Raw genomic sequence first — 25,264 nt, 5'->3', positions numbered from 1 at the left:
AGAAAAGAAGGGTAGATGATGGAGGGTGAGAGGAGAGTGGAGGAGAGAGGAGAAGGCCCTGGAAACTTGACAAGACAAGAGTGCAAGGACACGTGTGCCTGGTGCAGTGTGTCTGCATATGGCTTTCTAACAAGTAATGGGCAAAAGTGTTGGTGTGGAAAGGTGGTCGGTGGAGTGTGCTTGTTGATGGATGACCTGTCTAAATAGGGGAGGGTGGGGGCTTGCGGAGGAGAGGAGGGAGGATGATGAAGCAGAAGGAGGAGACGGAGCTTTGTAAGAGTGACAGGGGGTCATTTATCTGTCTGTTGGATCTCACCAGCTGGTCACTACAGGAGATCAGACTGTTTACCAGCATTTTCCTTCACTAACTTCTTCCCTTCTGTTTCCTTTCATCTCATATCCTCAATTCCCATCTCCTGCACTTTTCTGCTGTTCTTGCCACAGTTCTTTTTCCTCCTGCCTGTTGTCCTATTCTGCTGATTGAATTATGGACACTTGAGCTGTTTACACTTTCATTTAATGGCCCAAACACTCAAACTGATATTGTAGCTGCTGCGCTATCAATAACAATGAGAAGTGCTTGGGCAATTTAAACATTGTGCTAACACAGGTGTATATTGAATTCTTCAGTGACTTTTGAAAAGGTTTATTTTTTTCCATTCAGTTACATGAAGGATTAGTGTAGCCTGAAACAGCTTCCTAGAGATTTTTAGTAGAGGTGCAACAATACTGGTATCGATATTGAACCGTTCATACAGTGCTCGGTTCAGTACGCATATGCATCGTACGGAGCCTCGCAGGGGACATGGGAGAAAAAAAAATTAAGACGGACTTTTGCGAGATCCCATGTCCCCCTAATTTTTTCTTCTCCCATGTCCCCTGCGGGGCTCCCTAGTTTCGAGCAATACAAAATTTTTTATTTATTTTATCAACTTTCCTTCTGACGATGCTGTCTGTGTTGAGCGCTCAGTGGATCTGCGTTCGACTACTCCGCCTAGGCTGCATTGTCGAGTGCAGATCCACTGAGCGCAGCACAAGCTAGCAAGACAGAAGCTAAGCTCGTTGCAACATGGCAGCTGCCTCAACGCTACCCGAAGTAGAACCTCCCCCACCCTCATTCAGATCTGGTGTTTGGAGCTATTTTGGTCTTCATGTAAAGTATGACCCTGAAGGTAAACGTGTCATGGACAAAAGTAAAACAGTATGTTGGATGTGCCACGCAGTGCTCAATTACATTGGTGGGAACTAGTGCGTTAGCGCAGTTAGCTTGTTAACATGTTGATGCCCCACGCACGGGGCGATCCTCGTTACCGAAGATTTGCCGTGTTATGGCGTTAATGTCATTTCAACGAGATTAACGCTGACAGCACTAGGGGGAACACAACGAATATGACTGCACGTTTACGCAGACATCATCCTAGCGCAAAGACAAGTGGAAGCAGACAAAAACAACAAGCACGCATGCTACAAACTTTACCCGAGTCATTTAGACAGCCGTTAGCACATGATTCTCCTTATGGGGACCTGATATGTTTAATATGCTGCCGAGAATATAGCCCAGAAGAAGCGTATAGTATAGCTTTTATTTTGGAAAGAGCCATTTCTCTGTAATAAACTCTCTTTTCCAAAGATGGGTGATTTCTCGATCAGATAGATTTATTTTTATTTATTATTTTGTTGTTTCAGCAACATTACATTTAAAAACTGTACTTTTGAGTTAAAATATATATTTAAAATTTTAATAAATGACAAATTAAAAAGGCATGAACATTTTTTTTGTATCGAAAATATATCGAACCGTGTCACCAAAGTATCGAACCGAACCAAACTGTGAATTTTGTGTATCGTTGCACCCCTAGTTTTTAGATGTACTTTTCTATCATGCAGGCTGATATATACCGTCCATCTTATTCTAGCGTTCGCTACCGAGATCACCATTTAACGTCACATTCACACCTTCAACCATATGAGAATCTCCAGGCTTCACTTGCACAAATCTAGAGATCGGTCGGTGATTCTCCAGTTGTTAAGGAAAATGTGTATTCCCCAACCGGTTGGTGAGCGATTTCTGGATGAAATCAGTTGCAGAAGTGGTTGCTAGCAAATTGCTGCGGTCTACTGTAGTTTGCTTCGAAGATGCAGACTTGTCTGCAAACACTTGGCAACTACTCACTGAACAGTGGAGGACCTCGGTAAAAGTGTGGCACAACTTTTACTTTGAAGGAAATTTGTTTTCCAATTCTGTTCAGTTCAGTTTTTTTGACTTTCTAAAGTATGGTAGTAAGTATTAAATGGTCTTTAATAAAAAGAAGTATGAAGAAAAGTGTACTTAAACTGTTTCCTGGTGCTGTCAGCTATCAGGTGATTTTACTTGTTTACATCTGCACTTTAAATTCTTCTGAATGCAACCTAATCCTGTACTTCCTATACATTTTCTCTCTCCTCCTTTGCTCATTCAGCTCTCTTACTTTTAATCTGTTTTTGTTTTTTATTTTCTGTTTTATTTCCTGCTTTTCTCCTGGCTCAAAAAAAGCTCCTTTTTATCCATCCAGAGGGACTAATAAGCTGTGCTATGAGTCAGTGTAAGGAAAGAGGCAGATGGGATTCAGCTTGTAGGCCCGATAAGGATTATTTTTTTTAGCTTGGCTGTTTCTCATCACTCCCTGTCTTTGGTGTTTAAGCGGAACAGATAGGGTCTAGCGTTATAGATGTAGTGGTAAAAATCACCCAGATTGAGATAGTGAAAGTTCGCTGTGAATCAAGATGTCAGAGTTGTTGCTTACTGACGGGTGACTTTCTCTAACTCATAAAAGCAACAACAGCCTTATTGCTCATTAATTAATCAACGTCTTGGTCACAGAAGCAAATATTAAATCTGATTTTATCTCATTTCTTTCGACAGTTGTTGAACATATTGCTCATCTGCATTCTGCACAGTTCCCAATGTGTCACTGTGCTCATTATTCGGTGAGACACAAGGCGATTTGGTGACAAGATAGACAACATTTTGTAGTCAGTATGAGCGGCTTTCCATCAGCCATCATTATTTTTAATTACTTTCTTTCCCCGCCTCTCCCACTGAGGTTGTTTTGTACCACAGGAAGCATGCTCTGACAGGAAGCAGACTCAAAGATGTGAACCTGTGAAGTCTCAAATTAAACTAAATCAAGGTTGAAAATAGATCACAGGACATAGCACAGAAGGTTGCGGCTCTAATGGAGAGAGTCATGTTTTGGCAAACACGAGCAAGCGTTAAAAACTACGTGTTTTGAAATAATTTTTATCCTGCCTTTGTATGTACTGTTGCATGAACAAAATGTTGTATTTCTAATTGTACTTAAATGTCACATGTCCAAACTAAAAAGTTGGCTTGTTCGCAATGAATTATGTTATATTTTGAAGTCTCTAGTTTGGTATTTTGGCTATCAAAACCAACTGGATGCGGAGTGCACAGCTTTCCCTAGCAACACACGGTTACCAGACCTCTAGGTCTGTGTATCTGTGGCCTAAGCAAAATGGGAAGGCATAGTATTACTTGGGTAACTCCAAACTGCTCAAAAAATAAGGGAATAGTCAATCATCACAGTATAACACAAAAGCAAGTTTAACTTCAGGAATGCCAAACTAGCCAATTTGGGCAAGAAAAGGATGACTCCCAAAAAGGAACTGGTTTTGTAGGTGGTGACCACAGATTATTGCGCTCTGTCCCACCTGTTTTTTCGCCAGTTTTGCTATTAGATAGTTTCCTTGTCACTTTGGTAGTGTAGCCTCAGCGGGGAAATAAAATAAGTAGAAAGTAATGCTTGGCATTTTGTGATATAAATAGATAATTTAGACATGTCTTTTTAGTTGATAAGAGATCAATGAATTGGGTGATCTGTTATGACACAACCTAGCCAATCAGCAGAGAGCTTACAGCGACCCTTGCTGTTGACCTTGATCACGTTACTTCCTGCAGTCGCAGTTGTGTTCGGGTTTGTACAGTGCTTTGGGTTCGTTAAATAGTGTGTTATTTAAGCACATTTGCTATATAGGTTACTGTTCAGAACTTTGCCCTGCTTAGCAGTGAGTAAGAAAAAGTCACTCAGCTAACTTCGTTATTCATGTTTTAAATAGTGTGACGGAAAAGTTCCCTAGCCGCTAAGCTAACAGCTGCCTCATGCTCAGGTGTGTGTGTGGGGGGGCAAAATGGCTAGGAACCGTGATTGTTTTACTTTAAAAGTAAATTAGTTCTATGAATCCAACATGCTTTAGTTAAGTTGGAGTATGTGTGTTCTTAGTGTTCCTAGTGCTTACGATTTTGGTCTGGTTATAGCTTCTTTACTCTTCTTAATTATTTGTAATGAGGGTTAAAGTAGCATGTTATGGATACCTTAGACATTATTAAACATGGACATAGCTTCTGTGTTGAAAAAAAAAATGATACCATGGTGTAAGTTCCCAAAAAAATAAACTTAAAATAAAATAAAACAATCGAGCTAAAGGCCACCAGAAAGGCTGTCTGACTCGACCTCTTTAAAGTGTGTCATGGTCATGCCATGTTTCAAAAAGGCTCATCTGTGGTGTGAAACTGCACGCACATTGGCCAACAAGCTTTCGCTCACAAGTCATAGCCAACCAATGTGGTTTCAACCATATCTGCCCTTCCTCCGAACATTTTTTTTGCGTTTTTTTGCAACCAAGATAATGATGGAGGAAACGCTCAACTACAGGCTTTAAAAGATGACTTCAAAAACCGGTGAATGGCATCACAGTAGCTACTTCCATCTTTTATACTGTCTGTGGATGGTACCAGCAGCCCATTTGTGCTGCACTAGTAGCACAGATGTTCCTGGATGGCACGTCCATGCGTGCTGCCAAAAAAGTGTTTGCTGTTACTTCCTGAACCGTCTCAGGAGTGTTGAGGTGATACCAGGAGATGACTGTTGCACAAGGACATCTAGACAGTCCCCTAGAAGGGCATCAATCTAGCAGCAGGACTGGTATCCGCTCCTACAGAATGACCTCCAACAGTCACTTTTGGTTTTATGATCAAACTAACTGAAACAGACTGGATGAGGGCCAGATGGCCTTTAATGGGACCTCTGGTCACAGCTCAGCACCATGCAGCTTGCCTGGCATTGCTACCAGAAAGGCTGGTTTGTCACTAGTGCTGTTTTTGTCACGAGCAAGTTCACACTGAGCACATGACAGACATTAAGGACACTGGAGATGCAGTGGGGAAGGTTATGCTACGTACAACACTATAAATTACTCATGTAGCATGAGTAGTTTGGCAGTGGGTCAGTGATGATCTGGAGAGGTGTATCCATAGAGGGTCACAAAGACCTCCACCCATTAGCCAATAGTACATTGACTGAAGTCCTCAGACCCACTGTCAGACCTTACACTGGTGTGGAAGGCCCTGGATTCCAGCTGGTCCAGAATGATGCTAACTTCAAGTGGTCATGGTGTGGTGTGACACTGAATCAGCGCATGCAACGTTACCAAATTGTGCCACACACTGTCCTGGAGTTCACTGGGAGGAGATCCTCTAATTCCCAGATTCACCGTCTCATCAGGAGCATGCCGAGACATTGTTGGGAAGCACGTGGAGGCCATGCAGACTCATGAGTCACATTATTGCAAAAGCTGGATCAGCTTTCAGTTTTTAGCTTTGACTTTTGACGTGATTTCGCAGGGTTGGCGATTTTAATTTAACAGCTGACCGCTTGTTACACTGTTAAAATTTTCAACTTGAATATTTTGTTCATCAAGTTCAGATGTGCGATTTATGTGTTCTCCTAATTTTATTTGAGAGTGGCATCATTTTTCTGCCAGGGAGCTTCCTGCTTGGCTAATTCATAGCTGTTAAGAGTCCTAATAGTATTTTGAACCTTTTATCTCTGCCTGTCTTTGGACAGCAATGTAAATATGTGCCTTTTTTACCCTGCCAGATGGAGAGGGAATAGATTTATATTCAGCAGCCTTTTGTTAAGTCACTCTTGGATTGCTGAGCTTACAAAAATGGTTACACACAGACACACAAGCCTATACTTTAACACACAGACATCACTCAAGTAAAATCTGCACTCTCATGCAGGGCTGCACTCTAAAGTCAATGACATTAACCGCTGCAGCGAGAAGCAGAAAGGAAGATGGTGTGTTCCTCCTGCCCTTGGCATGTGCTTAGTGTTTAAATGCAGCAGTGTGTATGCACATTCACCTGTGTGTTCGTGCCTGTCTGTGCGTGTGTGTGGGTGGTATTTTGTGTCGCTAAAGTACTTGTGACTCACAGAGGCCATCACAGTGACAGGGTAACTCCAGTAATGGTGCACTTTATAGTCATATTGGCAGATTTCCTCCTTGTATGGGAATGTCAGGGATGCAGTCACAGTGCCTTATTTTCCTAAAACCATTGCGTGCATCTTTACCACAAACTGCACCTTAGTTGAATCACCAGTTTATCAGGATGCACGCAGTCGATGCTTCTTGTCATTTTATTGTCATTTTGGGTGATTTGTGTCTGTTTAAGGGAGTTTGCTGCAATAAGTGGTCAACACACAGCCCTGACGAGCCGCCCGTAATTTCAGAGTCCTTGGAAAGAAAACAGGGAAACTTGCAGTCATTAGTGCTGTGACAAATACCTGCGTTTTCAGTTAATGCCCGCTCTTCGTAAACCCTGTCATTTTAGCTCATTTCACCTCATCATGCCCTGTCTTGTCACGCATCATTTGGCTTCCTGTCGCTTACAATCATCTTGTCTGACATCTTGTCTGATCTGATTGAAAGTTTGCTCCATCTTGTGGTTTCTTGAGAGCCAAGAGGGCTGTGTGGAGGAGAGTAGCGGTGCGCTCATTTACATATAAATGACGACAGCGTCTGAGATTCTGTCCCCCTGCTTATTTGTCATTTTAAGGCGATTTAGTGTCCGTGAGGTTTGCCAGTGTGTGTTTCTGCTCAGGATAAATGTTTCCTTGTGTTGTTGTGTGTGCATGTGTCAGCTGAGCATCAGTTTGCATCGGTGCGAGGACAATCGGCTCTGGATCATTTGCCTCATGCTCTTGTCTGACTGTGATTTCATGTCTTCCACCAGACTATCTGATGGCTTTTTCAGGAGGATAAAATCTATTTACTCATCCTGGAATGCAAAGAAGGCATGTGATTGTTTTGTCTAGAGCCCCAAAACATCAGATAGCTGTGAAGAAAATGAAATGGAAAGAAATTCTAGAGGGCCTACTTACTAATGTTGGCTTCGATGACAGGTGATATTTTGTTTTACTAAAAAGGGAAACTAAAGAATTTCCTGTCAGAGACTTTCTTTGAAATCCTGGAAGGGTTCTCACATATCATCTCTGAGTGGTGTTGTAACTGGAATCCTTGCTGACTTTGCCAACTATTTTCTTTATAAAGTAAAAATAGACCAGACAGAATCATAAGGCCCAGTTACAACACATCACATTTGCACAAATATTGAAGTTAGATTTGTCCTGAGGCTTTAAATGCGAAAGCAATTTCAAAAAAAAAAAAAAAGTGCTGAAATACTTGTGGGAAATTCAGCCAATGACATGTTTTATTGTTATAGGCTGTGGAATATAACAGAACCATGCGTGATAAAACAAGCGTAAAGGTTTGCATTTCTTATCAAAAAATGCACACGGCACTCAAGGAATCCTGAATAGAAATCTGAAGGTGATTTCTGTGTTTGTCCCTCCTCTGCTGACAATGAGCCAGTCACCAGTCCAACCAGGAAATACGGTCCTCACCCCTCGTTTCTAATTCACTTTCAAGGAACCAGACATGCCTGTAATTTCTTTTTTTTAAGTGCTCTTGTGTAACAGTTCTCCACACTTTTGGCTGCTTATTCACCCATCTTCAGTCCAGTCCTTGTAGCCGACCATTTTCAGAGGAATGCTTTTTGTGTGTGTGTCTTTAAGCCACTTAAAACTGACCTAAGGAATCAATTACAAAGGCACCTGACTAGGGCGATGAACCAGTGTTGTGTCTACACGTAACAACAAATTGGCAAAGAACCAGTTTTTAGTTGTATCTGTAGACACTGTGTTACTAACAAAAAAACCTGGCTTATCTGAGTGTGGTGTGCACTGTGTGAGGAAACTAAAAAGTGGAGAACAAAAGAAGAAGAGGCAGGCCTGAAACTCTAGCCCAAGCAGATGAATTGTATTTGAAAGGCATGTCCCTAAGAAAGATCCAGCAAAGAACTAACACAGAGCCTGATGGCTGCATCAGGCAGATCTGCTGTTCACTGAAGCCTCATCAGAAATGGTCTCAGTGGAAGGGTGAAGAAGCCATTCTTAAATCTGAAGTATACAAGAATTTGACTGAAAATCTGTGGCAACACGCCCGAGGGAGTCATGAAATAAAATTTGCCATCAGTATGTATGGAGGAGGTGAGGAGAGCGGTACACTTTGAAATCACAGTGGAGGCTCTGTCATGGTTTGGGGTTTCAGACAGTAGTGTTGGAGATCTTTGCAAAATTGATAGAATTGTAAATGCAGAAAAGTACTGTCAGATTTTGATCCACCATACAACAACATCTGGAAAGCATCTGATTTTGAACCTGTTTCTTTTGTTGTTATAATATCTATACAATTTACTGATCACTTCATTTGTTTACATACCTGCAAAGACTGTCCAAAAGTGAGCACTGTTTTCCAATTTCACTACCTTTCCACAACCATTTGAAAGCAATATAAACACTTTTGATGTTACACATAGTTGGATGACAGCAATAACTAAAACGCATGCTGTTTTGAGGCTTGCGTCTAGAGAGCAAAGAGGTCGCTAGAATATCCAGGGAAAAGCTTTTAGCGAACATACTTGCGTGATTCAAATGAGATGAATCACATCTAGGTCGACTCTTCATGTCAGCCTGTGTACATATTTGGGTTATTGCCCAAGTCTGCTTGGCAGATATTCTAACCTAAAAGGGAATAAACGGAGATAATCTGCTTTTCAAATAATCACAAAAACTAATGATCATTGATTGTGGCTGCTTAAAGTACAAGAAACATCTCGTAATGACTGCAGTATCTGTTAAATTAAAAATGAATTAACAAATTAAATTATCTGCTCATGCACTTAAATAGCAATGGTCAAAGTGATAAAGCCTCTCTCTATCAAATCAAGAGCTCTTAATGATGTAAACTCGCATAATGAGATACCAGCATGATCAACAATCACTGCAAATTATGTTAAAAATATAACAAGAATCAGGAGATATCTCCTTAAAGATTACCTGTCCTTTCCGGTGTGTCAGCAGGTCCGTTGGCTTTGGTCGCACAACTGCACAAAAGTATCGATCTTATCTGTAAATACTGCTGGTCACCCTTTTTCTTTTTTCTTTTTAATTTAAGGGCATTTCCGACTCTGCCTCCCACTTTCTCCCTTTTTCTCTCTTTGGCTCTCTCTGACTATTTTCTGTCCATAATTACAGAGCTCATGAAAGCGTTTAGAGTCTCATGAATATTTAAATCTTGGAGGGGAAGTGTCAGGGGAGACCCATGTGTGGCTGGTCTGCCCTAATTATGGAGATGGGCCTACACACAGACACGCACACGCACGCACACACACACAAAGACAAAAGCCAGAAAATGATTAAAAGCTCCCAATTTGAAAAAAGTTCATATAGGCTTAAAGAAAGCCTGCATTATACATTTAAACAAAGGTAATTCAGAAAAATGGATGTATGTGTACACACACACACGCACAGACACACACAGCAGGGAGATGATAATGGCACAGCTGGTTGTAGCTTTGAGCTGGCTCTTTTTGCTCACTGTGTTGTTTAACAGTAAGCTAATGATGGGCATGGGCATTGAAGAGTACTAAATGCGACTCTGTCTTTGTGTATATTTGTAGCCAGCAGTCTGGGGACTGGGATGTTTTCTGTGCCGTGTCAAGTCAAGACAAGGATGAACAGAAATGTGACTCACTGAGTGTGTGATGGACACTACTGAGTCAGGGGGAAGAAGGAGGAGGCAGTCACGTTTTTTGAGTGGAAAGCTTGAGGAGAATTGAAGAATGCAGTGACAGACCTATACAGCAACACATGAAAAAGGATGAAGGTGGAAAGTTAATAGGTGGTGTTAGGGGGAAGGATAGAGAGAGAGAGAGAGGAAATGAGGGGCTGGGTGGTGGATTGAGATATGCAAAAGGAAGTAAAGAGGGAGAAAGGAGGAAGGTGAACAGTGCGAGAAGGAGCTGAATAAGAAGGCTGTGAAGGTGAGAGGAAGACAGGTTTGCATTTAAAAAAAAAAAAAAAAAAAAGAGGCTTGTATTGTGAGTCATTACAGAGTAGCAGAATGGTGAGGGATGGAGGTGACTGGTGAGAAGAGAGGTGTAAGGAAATGTGGGAGAAATATGAGAGACTTAAATGGCACACAGGGAGGATGGGAGAACTGGAAATACACTGGAGTGTGTCACTGCCGATGGTGATGTATGTGTAAGGGTGAGAAGTGAGGGTGGTGAATTTAAGCACAAGTACAGCTTTGGTTTCAGTTCTGAAGTATAAGTATGCAGGCAGATATGTACAGAACTGCATTCATTTAGGAAGCTCAGATACTGCCAGAGAATTGAGATCAAGAGTTAAAAATGGTCTCTTAGGTCTCAGTTACACAGACCTACAGACTAATCGGCAACCATCTACAACCAGTATTGAGGGCAAAATGAGTATTCACTGACTCTTTGCAAGTGGTTGCCATAGGTTGCTGGCAGTCTCTACAAATTCGATTGCTAAAGCCCCATTCACTTAGCCCTAGGTACTGGTCGGTGACACCTGGTATCCACCGGTCATTAGAGAATGTGTGTGTTCCACAACCAGTTGGTGAGTGGTTGCTGCTAGTATGAAATTGGTCACCTCTGTAAGCCTCTACGACTGCTTTGGTTGCTCGCAGGTTGCTACGGTTACCAGTAGTTTGCATTCAAGATGCTGACTTGTAGAGCATGGCAATATGACAAAAATATTTATCACAATAAATGAAAATTTGCGATAACGACATAACTGACGATATAATTGACACTAGACAAAATTCTTTACAACTCCACAACTTTATTAGTGCAAAAAAAAAGTATTTTCACTTAAACAAGCAGCTGTTTTTTTTTTAAGTGCATTAAAGTTATATAAAAATGTAACAGAACAGTGCAAATGCAAATTCCTTCCTGACAGTTTAACCAAAAGGCATTTCCAGTGGAAATTGGCCGACATATCCTCAGCATAACCATGTATAATATCCACAAAACTTAAAAAGAGGTTATACACACACAATACGGAAATATTATGTTGAAGCACAGTACGTATCACTCCACGAGGCTCCTTCCTACGGTAGCCGTAATGCTCCGACAATCCATCAAGCGGTGCTGCTTCGTAGCTTAGCAAAGTCGTACTGAAACATTTGACAGATTTTCGAGCGCCGTGTACCACATAAAATCGTTTCGAGGTCAGTAAGCACAACCAGAATTCAAACATAAGGCACACGGGATTATAAAGGGCACTGTCGATTTTCAGAAAAATCAAAGGATTGATTTTAAGTGTGCCGTATTTTCCAAAAAACACGGTAATAACGACGGCCTGCTAGCATGCGCTACCAAAAATAGTGCTTTGTTGTGTATCTGACGGACGAAAGCCAAACCAGTTCCACACCACTGAAGTTGCAGCATTTTTACAAACCAATTCTGGTTCATCACTTTCATTCAACAATTGGCTTTCACCCTTCTCATTCTCCTCCATGCTTTTTCAGCCCTGTGCGTATGAAAACAAAGGCACTGCACATGCGCGTTTCACCCATATTCTATCACGATATTTCATTTTCTTATCGTTGCCCAACATTATACCGGTATTACCGTGAACGGTATGATATGGCCCATGTTCTGCCTTTAATAACTTAAATTGGATATTATAGTTGTAAACTGCCCTAGAGCTCCCTCTAGTGGCTGCTTTGTAATATGGGTTCGGTTACTTTGGGAAAGGAAAAAATGAGAACGTGAAGAAGAAATAAAAGATGGCGGAAAGTGATACCGTAATGTTATCGTTCTAAGCTGATATGGACCTTAAAATGTTGTTGCCTTGGACAAGATATGTCTGTAAGTACACTGTTAGACATTTTATTGTATTTTTACAGCAACTTACTGGCAACACTATTGCCAGTAAGTTACTGTAATTACTGATCTACAGTATCTTTACTGTTGTGATGTTTTACAGTTCAACCACTTTACTGTAAACATATATTACAGTATAACAGCTTTACTGTAAACGTGGTTTACAGTTAGAAAGACTTACCGTGATTACGTTTTATAGTATCACTGTACTGCAAATGTGGTTTATGGTATAACACTGTAATTGTGTACAGTATAATTTGTTTAGACTGTAATTGTGTTTTACAGCATATAAAATAATATTAACATTCATATTCAATATAAGAACATTTACAAAAAACAATATAATTCAATAAAGTAGTCTCAGAATAGTGAATTAAACCAACATTTATTGTTGATATTTTTTTAACAAGAAAAACATTTTTCAACTGAATAAAACTCAAAAAACTCATTCAAACTCAGAGAGCCGCTGGAGGAAGGTGGTGATCCGAGGGCTGATGCTTGTAACCTTCCTCTTTACGACACGACCTGTCTTGCAGCTTGTACCAAGTTTTGCAGGGCATTTTGTTTCCATGTCTGGATTGATCCTCACAAAGAACCTTTTAACGGAAAAAAGGCTGCTTTAATTTCAAAATTAAAACATACATTACAGCAATCACCTATATGTTTCTGCAACTGTAGTCAAGCTATCACATATATTTCATTCTTAAATGGTGTAAAGTATTTACCTCTGTATCATCTCCAGTGTGAGGGACGCTGACTCCTGATACTCAAGGTTGAAAACGTAGTATGACGCAAAGAAGACAGCAAGGGTGCTGGCAAAGTCATGCATCTGCTCAGGCTCATAAAATGTCTTGCCCTCCAAACTGATCATCCAGCGGCTTGCAGACATGAAATTATTCCCTAAAAACAGACAAGAGTCCAATAAGACAATGTGCTCACCCTTACAAATAAGGTTTCCACAAGAATGCTGGATAGCAGGCCTCACACTGTAAAAAAATAGAATCCACACAGTTTGCTGCTGTTTCTCTTATTATTTATTATGTAATGAAAATTATGATCAATTACAGGAAAAAACTGCCTAATGTTTTGGCATTTTGGCCTGTGCTGAAATGTTAGGCTGTTTTTTCCTGTTGGTCATTGTGTATAATAAATAATAAGAGAAACAGCAGCAAACTGTGTGTATTCTATTTTTATACAATATAAAACAGACAAACCCCTGTTAAGTAAGTTGTTGTGGGTACAAATACCACAATAATTACATAGATTTTTTACAAAAATATTACAAGAGGATTGAAACTATTTACTTACCAAGCGCTATTACCCTTGGTGTGATAGGTAAGGTCATCTCTCTCTCAACAGACATCTTGGTGGAAAAAGCCTTTAAAACACAAACACTGAGGCTACATCACACTGTCAGCGCAGTCAGCAAGGGCAGGAGAACAGCAATGCACCACACTGGGCGGGAAAAGACAGAGAGACAATTGTTAATTTAATGTTGCATTTATTTAACCCTTGAAAAATATATTTACTTATGTAAATAAAAGAAAAAAAAACACACAACCCATCTTTTCCAGAATAATTCAACTAATTGCTCTTTTGACCAACCTAACACAGACGTTACATGGTTTTCCTATGAAAAAGACCCTGGAAGACGTTGTATTAAAGGAAAAAAAACATGCTCCCCTTCCCACCTAAAAAAATAATAAATATTAAACTTAGGTTGGAGTTCCTCACGCCACCAACCTAATGTTATATTAACTTTTTAATGTTGTGTACTGCAGCTCACACAAAATTCAATAAAGCAGGCTAACCTACATGAGCAAGCTCAAAACTGGATAAGATTGTTTTAGCAGTCTCTAAATTTCCAAAAAAAAAGTTGTCTTTCTTTATTCTCATTAAATGTGTATTTTTACCTGCTGCTTTAGCTGAAGCTAAATGTCCCACTGTTAGCGTGGCTAGCTTCTCAATAGTCATAGAACAGAAGCGCAGGAGGACAATGCACCACACTCGGCGGGAAAAAGACAAAGACTGTGGTTGCGCCTGTGTTCCTCGCCCCTCCCCGTGGAAAATATATATCTAAATATATATTTAAATAAGAAAAGAAAAAAACACACACAACCTATTTTTTCCAGAATAATTCAGCTAATGTGCTATTCCGACCAAGCTAACACCGATTTTAAGCCCCCCCTCCCTCCCCCCCACACAACAAATATATATGCTCTTAAGAATTAATAAACGAGTATGTTAGGTAGGAGAGTCCTTTGCATTACCTTATGACGTCCCGTTTACAGTTTCCACACAGAGGTCCAACAATAACGAGGTGCAAAATCTTTTGTCCTCTCGAGCATATAGTAACGAAGAGTTAACAAAGTTGGACTGTCTTTCCTCTCCTGTCAATCACTGGATCACAGGTCATGTCAGTCAGGATATGGAGTGGTGGTTGGTAGAGGTGGTTGGGTGGGCGGGGCCAGCAAGCATTCAGTGTGTGTTTCACTAAGTTGGGTTGAGTAGTTCCCAGAAGAGTTCTGTACATGTTGCACGTTCAGTAAATGAGCAATTCAGTTACTGCTCGACTGAGAAGCCTCCGCCAAATTATTACAATATTCTCCACTGACTGAAGTTCGCCTTTGGCAACGCAGTGGCAAGCACACACTTGCAGCAGCTGTGCATGTGCATACAACTGCATGCAGCAGATTAGATGATCAGAATTCTTGAACCTTACACACAGGCAAGTCCCCTAAAAAGTCAAAACCATAATACTTTCACTGGTATCATACTGACAAATGGCATAGGTTGGAGGAAAATCTGGAAATGGTTGGCAGTGAAAGAGTTAAAATGTAATGCACTATTGCAACCAACCACTGAAAGAGTAAAAATACACAAACAGTATGATGAACCATTCAAATCACATAATACAGTAGCACTACTGCTAATGTGTTAACGGTAGGTATAACTACTACCGCAATTTTAAAAAATACAGTAAGTAAATGTAAATAACCTTAATATACCCATAATGCAAAGCAAATTACAGTAATTAACTGTAGAAATGTTTTCAGGTAAGTTACTGGGCATTTTGTGGTATTTTACTGTGAAAAATACAGCAAAGGTTAACAGTGTATGAGTGTCGATAAAATAATTATTATCTTTTGTTTTGTGTAAAAATGGTACGATAATTTGTACATTTGAAAGTTTTATCTTGTTAGCTTGCAGTAAGAGTGTAACTATGGGCTCAAAATGTGGTCATAAATATTTTGTACTTGTAAAAAAGATTTGTATGTGTAAAAAAAGATTTGTGTGTGCGTAAAAAAGATTTGTATGTGTAAAAAGAATTTGTGTGTGCGTAAAAAAGATTTGTGTGTGCGTAAAAAAGATTTGTATGTGTAAAAAAAGATTTGTGTGTGGACTTAGAAAAAAAAACCCTGCAAGTTACAAGTACGGATTTTTGACCCTATTTTTCTTTCCTTCATCTGATTGGTCAATGTCATGTCAATCACAAATGTAACAATCCAATCAGAGAACAGATGGGTTAGGCTGTCGGAGGGGCGCTTTTTTGAACTGCAGGTCCTTGAAGGGTGATACCGTTTGAAGCTGGAGGATCGCTATATAAATATCCGATAGCAGCTAGGTCCCCTAACTTTCAGTAGCTGTTGAAAGGAAAAAGTTGTGGTATATCAGTGGTTAGAAATAACATTATTACTTTAGGATTAGTTTAACACAAAGTCAGGGCTGACCCAGGACCATTGCTGTGAGTCACAGTGCGCAGCATAAAAGTCCTTTCACATCGGATGCAGGATACGCTGCTAATGCTAACTGCTAACTAAAAGCAAAGGATCCAGAATTTGTTACGCTGGCTGCTGGGCTCTATGGGTTTTTGCAGCAGCTCTACCTGTACTAGATGCACCTGCTCCTTGTCTTTTCTATCTCTGACTTTATGTCCTCTACAAGAGTTTGGTTTTTTTTGCTAGTTCTTCAAATGTTCAATAAAAACATGTACGCTAATTCATAACGAAGAAAGCTTTGTAATGAAGACTGTCATTTCCAAAACACTGCCCGCCCCCACCCCGCGGTCCGCAGCGCTGTTGAAAAGGCTGTGGAAGTCCCTGTATTAAACACGTAGACCTGTGACATAAAAATCACCAAACTCGGATGACCACAGACTGTTTTCCTTCGTGGTGATGAAGGAAAACGCTGGGTTGGCATGTAAAAGGGCATTTATTCCCTTCAAAGACCTGCAGTTAAAAAAAAGCGCCCCTCGACAGCCAAACCCATCTGTTCTCTGATTGGATTGTTACATTTGTGATTGACATGACATTGACCAATCAGATGAAGGAAAGAAAAATAGGGTCAAAAATCCGTACTTGTAACTTGCAGGGGTTTTTTTTCTAAGTCCACACACAAATCTTTTTTACGCACACACAAATCTTTTTTACACATACAAATCTTTTTTACACATACAAATCTTTTTTACGCACACACAAATCTTTTTTACACATACAAATCTTTTTTACGCACACGCAAATTCTTTTTACACATACAAATCTTTTTTACGCACACGCAAATTCTTTTTACACATACAAATCTTTTTTACGCACATACAAATCTTTTTTACACATACAAATCTTTTTTACACATACAAATCTTTTTTACACATACAAATCTTTTTTACGCACACACAAATCTTTTTTGCGCACACACAAATCTTTTTTACACATACAAATCTTTTTTACGCACACACAAATCTTTTTTACACATACAAATCTTTTTTACGCACACGCAAATTCTTTTTACACATACAAATCTTTTTTACGCACACACAAATCTTTTTTACAAGTACAAAATATTTATGACCACATTTTGAGCCCATATGTAACAAGCTAGTCTACAATGTTAGTTAGCTAATACAGTATTTTGTACTTTCAGTTTTACGATGGTCAAAGAGAAGGCAATGGTCAGAGGCCATTCTTCAATAAATCAGCGCAAAAAGGAAAATAAGTCTGGTTATTGGAGCATCGTTATCTCGCTGTCTAGTTGGTGAAACCAGGAGACTCAGGGCGAGGACAGCATAGCCCAGCCGTACTGACTTGTCTACTAATACTTGCAAACTACTTGCCAAACGGTAGTGAAACTAGAAATGGAGAACAACTGCCTTCAAAATAAAAGTTGCACCTTTTGAAATGTGTTGGTTTCACAAGTAATGCATGACTTTCACTTCTCTATTCCCAGTTTACCATGGCACCATGGCATTTGGTGAGTGTCTGATTCACCCAGCAATAGCCAGGAATCTCCAGCAACCACTTACCAACCAGTCAGGGAATACACATTTTTCCCTAGCGACCAGATGTTGCTAGGGGCTCACTAGGCATAAATCTAGTCTACAGTGACATCAGCCCGCTAGCCTCAGCTACTCTATAAGTGTTACATAACCTCCCAGATGGTCGACAGATTAAAAGACGCACTGAGATTAGGCGATAGCAGATCTCCAGTTCAGCTTTGGTGCTCCAGATTCTCTTGACTCTGCTGAGGAGAGATATCCAAAACATATTCTCTCATAAAGTGTATGTCACTTCTAAATTACCTACACCCATTCAGTCGGGTTGAGATCTGTGACTATGAAAAAAAACTGCATACGATCCTGATTATTTTTCATTAAACTATTCAGTCAGCCCTTCTCCAGTATATGATAACATCAGAGCCAAGACCCATTAGTATACTTAATATGGTTATGTATCTTGCTCTTGCAAGCTAGACTCTCCTCCCAAATTTAGCGTAATTATAAATGCCTTCTATATGACCTTTTTATAGTTCATCATGCTTTAAATTATGTTTTGTTTTTTCTTTTTACAGTATTAGAGTTTGGCATTTTAAAGCTTTCGGTACCTCCAGTGATTTTTATTAAAGAATGCGCTTTAGCAATGCAGACCTTCCCTTCCACCACTAATCCATCCTGAGGATAAAAATGAAATAAGAACAACAAAGTGAATAGATTTTAATCAGCCGAGACTTAGTGAAAAAGAAGCTTAGAGCATAATCGCATTCATTTATATGAAATAGTGTTCACAGCAGGAAAAGTTAAAAAGATATGTAAGAATGCTGTGGTAGTTATACCCCATCGTGACATTACAGTCTCATTTAGGTAGTCACGTGATGAGGTGTGAAAGAGTGGACAGTGAGTTTTGCTGATTTGTGCAGATGGGATGCGGAGTACGGCTCCAGAATGAGCTCAGTGGAAGGTTTCATGGAGGTGGACTGAAATGACACCTGACAGCAGGGATTTGACAATGCGATTGGTGTGGGGCATGGCAAAACCTGATTGGTTGACCTGAAAAGTGTATGTGTCCTCTGTCAGGCAGCTGAGTTGGTAATAGGAGACTGAAGACTGGGGGGAAAAAAATCTAGACCCTTTCCTATGGCAACATCTGGGATGAAAGCCGAGCAAATTTTCTTGACAACTTACTAAAGTTCTCTTTCCTTTCTCATCACTGTTAAACATCTGCGACAGACCGGGAGGATTTGACGTCCAGTCTTTTGAGCTCTGTGGTGACGACGGGAGATCGGGGCTCTTCTCACCGCCACCATGTGCGAGCTTTCATCAGGCCACTTCACAGCCCTCTGAGCGGAAACCGGACCACCGCCGGCGCATACTGTGAAGGCACGCTGCCGCCGTACAGACAGTGACGCACACGCGGGTATGATTATGAACACAGGCAGACACGCACAGACACAAACACACGTGTCAGCACCACTTATAACAGACCACAGTTTGATGAGGTGTGTCACCAGTCTGAGAGGAGTGGAGCCCACTATGCATATGTGTGTGTGTGAGTGAGAGAGCGTTGGTTAGCAGTTAGTAATCACTTTATCACATAATTGCAATCACCGATCATCATCCCACTACAGACAGTCACTGCATTAGACGGGTTTGTGATGTCTTTCAGCATCTGTTTCACTCCCAGTAGAAGGCAGAAAACAACTGTGGAAACAATATCTTTCAGTGTGGTCCGCAGTCCCTAGCAGAGCCTTTATAAGTGTTCTAGTGGTTTGTGAGATTCCTGTTTTAATTTGGTGCTTTTAAATTTGAAGGAAGGTTTGTTCCCCTGGTTTCCATTTTTAAACCTGAGTTGGTGGACATATGTGAACCCAGAGAGGGGAAAAGTATTGGTTACATTTGTCAAACAGTACATGTCATTTCAAATACATGCCACTCATTTCTCCCTTCTCAACAGTTTCAGCCATTAGTACGGTTCAGAAAAAAGGGAAACTGGTGAATTGTCTCTAAAGCTGTCACCAGAACCAATACTTAACCTTGCTGGGTACAATGTATCATTTAATATCAACATAGATACTATTTTGGTGTTAGTGTTGTCAGAAAAAAATGATACCTGGATACTAATTGACACAAAAAATTACATTCAGATCAAACGCAACAGTGTCGATACCAGCGAGGCTATCTCTGCTGCCTCCTGCTGATGCACTCCTGCACACAGGCACACAGCCCCTCCCCTCACTAGCAGCTGAACACATGAACAGCAGCACTTTAAATGTGCCAAAGCATTTTAAAGACTGAACCCCCGGTTTTTATGAAGAATTCTGAGAGGTCAATAAAGCTCCTATTTCAAACACAGTGAAGTATTTAACAGTTAATATAAATGATAACCTGGCCAGCACCCACCTTAACTACTAGTAGTTATTCACATTAAGGTAATGGATTGCGGCTATGGCTAATAATGTCTGTAATGTTAATGGACAGTGTTAATTTAATAGGATAACACAGGTACTTGTGTTGCGTTTCTCTTAAAGTCCTCAACTGAACCAGAGGAAATCCTTCCTGCTAGACAGAAACGGTAGTAGTCTACTTTAACAGCTATATGCTCAGCAATGACAATATGGTACCAAAACACCACATGGAGAGGATTAGTTCCTCTCCATTAGTTCCTCTTTAGCTAAATAGATTTGCCGAAAACCAGTTTGTTCATAATTTTCTCAATAAATGCCTTCTAGTATCAAATGCATTTAAGTATTGAGTATTTTCTTGGGTAAGGGTGAAGAAAAACCTGCATGGCACTATTTAAATATAAAACATGTGATCATCGCTCTTTTGTACCTGTGTGCTGTTCTTAACTTAGGTCAGTAAATTTGTAAGGTATGGAAGAGATGTACGTTTTTGTTTTTTATTGAAACGGCCCAAAGAACATTTGATAAAAGCATTTCTAAAAGAAAGTTGGGAAACTGTTTCTGTAAAAACGGAATGCAATGGTTTGTAAATCATTTAAAATCTGTATTTATTGAAAATGTCTTTACATTTATTATGTATCATTATTATTATTATTATTTAAAATATTGAATATTGAGCCAGACAAAACATTTTAAATTTGATACCAATGACACACCGGTGCACTGTTAAAGGCATCAGATATGATAGTATGGGTGTGAATTCTTTCACATGTGTGTGGGTACCATGTACAGGTGTCGGGTTAACTTACATTCAGAGAATATCTCTTATAAGGAAGGTCTGGACTCTTTTGGCAAGACAGTGTTTAACCACAGTCTGCATGTGTTGCAACAGAAACGCTCTGTAGTAACAGTCCCAGCACTAAACCGGCATGCCTGCAGTCTAAACCGTTTGCCCACATTTGGCAATAAAAGCATTTGGCCTGGCCTATAAAACAAAAAGTAGAACAAAGGAGACCCTGAAATACAAAGCAGATGAAATCCTGTATCAATGAAGAGAAAGAGAACATTTTACTTTTAAAACATTTGGTCTCCTTAGTCCCAGGCGCCTACCAGTCCCTTTGGAGGTTTTAGAATCTGTTGAAGAGATTATATATCTCCCCTGGCCTGGGAATACCTGTGGATCCCCCCCACGGAATTGGAAAATGTTGCCGGGGAGAGGAACATATAAACTGCTCAGTCTACTGCCACTGCCACCCAACTTTGATAAGCAGAAGATAAGAGATGGGTGCATGGATATGAATTCATGCCTTTAAGAAAGGAGACCCTTTTTATACCCTCACATGTGCACCCAGCTTCCTCTACGAGTAGAATCTAATTCTCTGGGAAACATTTATTATGTATATATTGGGATTTTTTTTAATGTTTTGCAAAACCATGATACAAGATAACAGTGGCTCAGCTTCACACAGAGCAGATATGGACCAAAAGTATCGACTGGAGTTTTGTCTGTTTGCACTTCTGTGATTTGTAAGATCTAAAATGGGTTTTTTAACCATTTCCCTCAGAATAGGTGCCTGCTGTGACTAAATTGAGAGCTGTCTGAATGAATCGAAACATTAATGTTGCATTACCGAAAACCACATTGCTGAGCCGAGAGACACTAAAATGCTCCACAACTTTAGAGTTGGGTGATAATTCCCCGGGGGTCCATCACTAACAGCAATCCGTTTCACGCGAAATGTAATCAGTGCATAAACAATGATAATGGTTGAACATTGTACATGGTACATTGCTCGCTGGCGGCCAAACTGTGTAATTACGACAGTGTTTCTAAATGACCTCAAATATGTAATTTTTGCCTGAAAAAATTCATGGTAATTAAGTGTAGCGTTTACATAGACCTGTTATTTTCATATATTTAGGTTAAAACAACCAATATGACGAATAAATGGACCTCAATTTAGCTCTTGAAATATGTTTTTCACACACTTACACAAATTTAAACAGTATAAAAGAAAGATTTTCATTTTGGTTGATCAGGACCAGTTGATGGCTGCATGAGTCATATTTTACACATTTGCCTAACAACCAAAAGATCCCCAGTTCAATGCTTGGAGGAGACTCAGAACCCTTTGGGATTGCATCAGAAAGAGCATAAAAAAAGCCAGCTCCAACATATAAAGCTACCCGCTGTGGCGAGCCCTTGTGAATAGGGGAGCAGCTGAAAGTAGCTTTCATAACCAGCTGGCAGAGTGTTACATCCTCAGTCTTAGTTCTTATCTGTTCTTATAGACCTGCGATCTCTTTCCCTGCTATCTTCTGATTTGTTTAAGGGAAAAGAACGTACAGTTTCCTTGTCCAGTGTCCTTGCTATAAAAACGGTACCTGATAGGTTCTTCCTTCATGTGTTGTTAGCTGTCAGGTTCATCCGGAGCCTTGTGTTGTCTTTATTTTAAAGTTTGTAGAGTCACTGTTGTTTCTATTTTTTTCCTCTTTGTTCACCTTGTTGCTCAAGGGAAAAACATCAGCGTGGTATTTTCACTCATCTTTTTATATTTATTTCTTTTTTTATAAAAGCATTCAAGCACACACTAGACTCCATTTCATAACGAGTGTACTGCAGCTCTTGGAGAACACTCAGGACAGAAACAGTATGTCATCCTGTCAGCACTTTGTGTTTTACTGCTGACATTATTCTGGGTAAAACAAAGTTTGTGTGTTCAGAGGGTACAGAGAGCAAAAAAGGTTAAGAAAAGCAAAGTAAAAAGACTGAGGACTCTGTGAAGCCAATAAATGTGCAGTAAGAATGGACAAATGGAGGGCAGATGCAAGGCATGAAGCAGGTACAGAGATATTGAGACAGACGGCCATTCAGCGATACAGACAGTTGTGAACCAGCTGTTTGTCAGCTGTTCCTCATCATCTTTTCCACGATACAACAGGTGGTTGTATTCGGCCGACAGATGCCGGCAATTTGTGGCGGCGGGATGCAGTAAGTGCCAGTTCATTTTTGGTTTTCTGGCTGATTTGTCTGCATCTGTGACGCATCAGAGCAATTAATTAATCAAGCATTTACTTTGAACCCATTTTAGGCAAAAGGAAATTAACTGCAAGTTTGTGCCCGTGTCTCAAGATTTGCTTCTTTGTTTTTTGAGCAAGCAAACGGAATATTTGGGGGTTTTGTTCTGTTGGTTGGCGAAGGAATGCAACCTTGAAAACCTATCCTGGTTTCTAGACAAAATTGTTGCTTTATGATTAAGAAAATAGTTCATTTTATTAAGACATGAAACATAATCCTTGCGTGCAGTCTTGTGGGGGTTGAGAGGTTTGAGGATGTTTGTGCACACCTTCCATAATCCAGTCGGTCCTTTGTGTGGTTAAAGGATTAGTAGCTATTTGAAATGTTTGGGTATCCCATGCTTGAGATGGGGAAATCTTCCAATATGTTTTCACTACCTTTTTAAAGAGACTGTTTTTTTTTTCCCCCTATTACAGTCGTGACATAAAAGAAAAATTCTGGTGTAATGCATCTCTTGTATACAGAAGAGTGGCCCTAGGGAAATATTTGGCCCTGTCGAGGCTGAAGGAGAGGATGGATAAATGACAGGGAGCTGGAGCATTGAGGAAGGCAGAGGAGATATGGAAACGATGGAGCAGTTGATAGGGAGTTCGTTATTCTGTTCCTATATTTGGCTCTCTATATTATCCTCTCTTATTCTTACAGTGGAGACATCCTCTGTGTAGGCCTACAGCCTACTGAAATCTGTCGCCGGCGTGCTTGTATCTGTGCGCGTGCCTCCTCAGTACTTCTGTAGTTGTCATGGCAACATTACATCTTCTGGCATATGGTGGTGGTGGGGGGGTTAAGTGGGTTTGATGTAAAAGGAGCCAAGGTGTTTTGTTTTCAGAAGGATATATTCATCAGTTTGACCTTTCACCTCACCAGATCAGCAGTGTGAATGTTTGAGGTGCCTTCATTTAGAATTCTTTATTTTTTGGTCTCATCTCGTTGCAGTGAGCCCCGCCTTCATTTGACTTGCCAGCACAAAACTAAACAGTCACTTGGAGCTTGTAGTGTTTGAATGTTTGCTGACACACTAATCCTCCACTGCCGCTCAGCGTTTTCTCTCTTTCTTTCTCGTTCCTGCCCATGGAGTGAGAGGAGAGAGTCGATGCACACTGTCACCTGATCGTTTTTCATTTTTAAATTTTATTTAATTTATTAAATTTTCTCCCAGTGTTCTCAAAGTATGGTGCTCAGGCCATTGGCAGCAATTGGTAACGTTTTAACCAGCCTGTGAAAGCTTTCCTGTGCTATTCATTCATTCGCAGTTTGTGTCATATTATGATATAGCAGCCTAGGAAGAGACAAAGAGAACGGCATGAGTAATGTTTAAAAAGAATATACACCACAATTACCAATACTGATACAGACTGTCGAGAACTTGTCAGCGCTCATCTTCCTTTAGCAGCCACAACCTTGAAACACAAACATTGGGGGTCTTGTATAGATCTTGTATAGAAACTAGACTGAGTGTGCAAAACGCAGGACACACATTGTTTCAAAACATGTATTCATTGCTATAAGGAAATAGTAGTAGAAAGGTTATGTATCAATACAACTTTTTCCAAAACCCAACGATAAAGAACGATAAAGAAAATCAGACAAAATGTTTTGCTATCACTAAAAATATTGACTTCATGTTGACTGATTAATGAGTTAATTTTTTAGCACTTGAGTTGCACGTAGAAGAGCACAACTACTACTGTCCTTAACACAGAATGGAAATATTTGACATCCTTCCAACAGAGCACATAGTGCTGATTGGTTTTGCAACAGTTTCCATTTTGCACGTTAATTGGAAATGGAAAAGGAATTAAAACAGTTTACCCAGACAGCCCTATTGCACTGATGAGCAGCTAGATAAATCAGAATTTGTATAACCAGCGAGCGAGTTATGAACATGTGTGATAACCACGTTTTAAAAGACTTGTCTAATACTTTGATTTGCTCATGAGATTGTCATTTGTCTCAATAGAATAATGGTTACATAGTTCTTATAATTATGGTGCCTTATACAAACCATTTTTTAAAAACTCAGTGGAATAGTTGAAAAAATTGATGGACTGCATAAATCTTTATTAATTTAGTAAGCCTTTGGGAAACACTGAGAATTAAAAGTTCCCAAACATTTGTGGTTTGGGTTTTTCCTGGTAGAATCAAGTATAATTTGAGCGTAATATCACTACCTTGGTTTCAATGCAATGGTAAAAATAGGAGCAGAGAAAACTGAATGAGCTGTAGAGTGATGAAGATTATTAGAGAGGTCAAAAACTGAGATGGACAGAGAGTGACACCTGCAGAGAGATGCTAATCCCAGAGTAAAGTGGATTACCGTAGCAGCCTCGTGCTCCCTCCCACTCTGTCTAGAGGAAATGGAGCTGCCGTAAGATGCTAAATTGCTGTGGGCTGATAAACTGCTGTCTGTGCTGCTG

The 25,264-nt window shown here is 40.1% G+C and overlaps 1 protein-coding gene across 9 annotated transcripts in view; it reads left to right on the top strand.

Moving 5' to 3' along the window:
- LOC113009911 (SPRY domain-containing SOCS box protein 4-like) overlaps positions 1 to 25,264 on the top strand; it is an 87,616-nt gene that overhangs the window by 951 nt on the left and 61,401 nt on the right. For 3 of the 9 annotated variants that reach the window (XM_026148559.1, XM_026148557.1, XM_026148558.1), the window contains exon 2: positions 18,597 to 18,783. The exons of 3 other annotated variants lie outside the window; for them this stretch is intronic. The gene's annotated coding sequence lies outside the window, so the exon portion shown is untranslated. Of the gene's footprint in view, positions 1 to 11,848; positions 12,083 to 16,970; positions 17,345 to 18,596; positions 18,784 to 25,264 lie in introns of those variants that run through there. 3 more of the 9 variants (XM_026148561.1, XM_026148562.1, XM_026148560.1) reach the window with 3 other exon arrangements.

Source organism: Astatotilapia calliptera, chromosome 18, assembly GCF_900246225.1.
Source record: "Astatotilapia calliptera chromosome 18, fAstCal1.2, whole genome shotgun sequence".
NCBI classification, from domain to species: domain Eukaryota; kingdom Metazoa; phylum Chordata; class Actinopteri; order Cichliformes; family Cichlidae; genus Astatotilapia; species Astatotilapia calliptera.
This window is presented reverse-complemented; position numbering and strand designations above follow the sequence as displayed.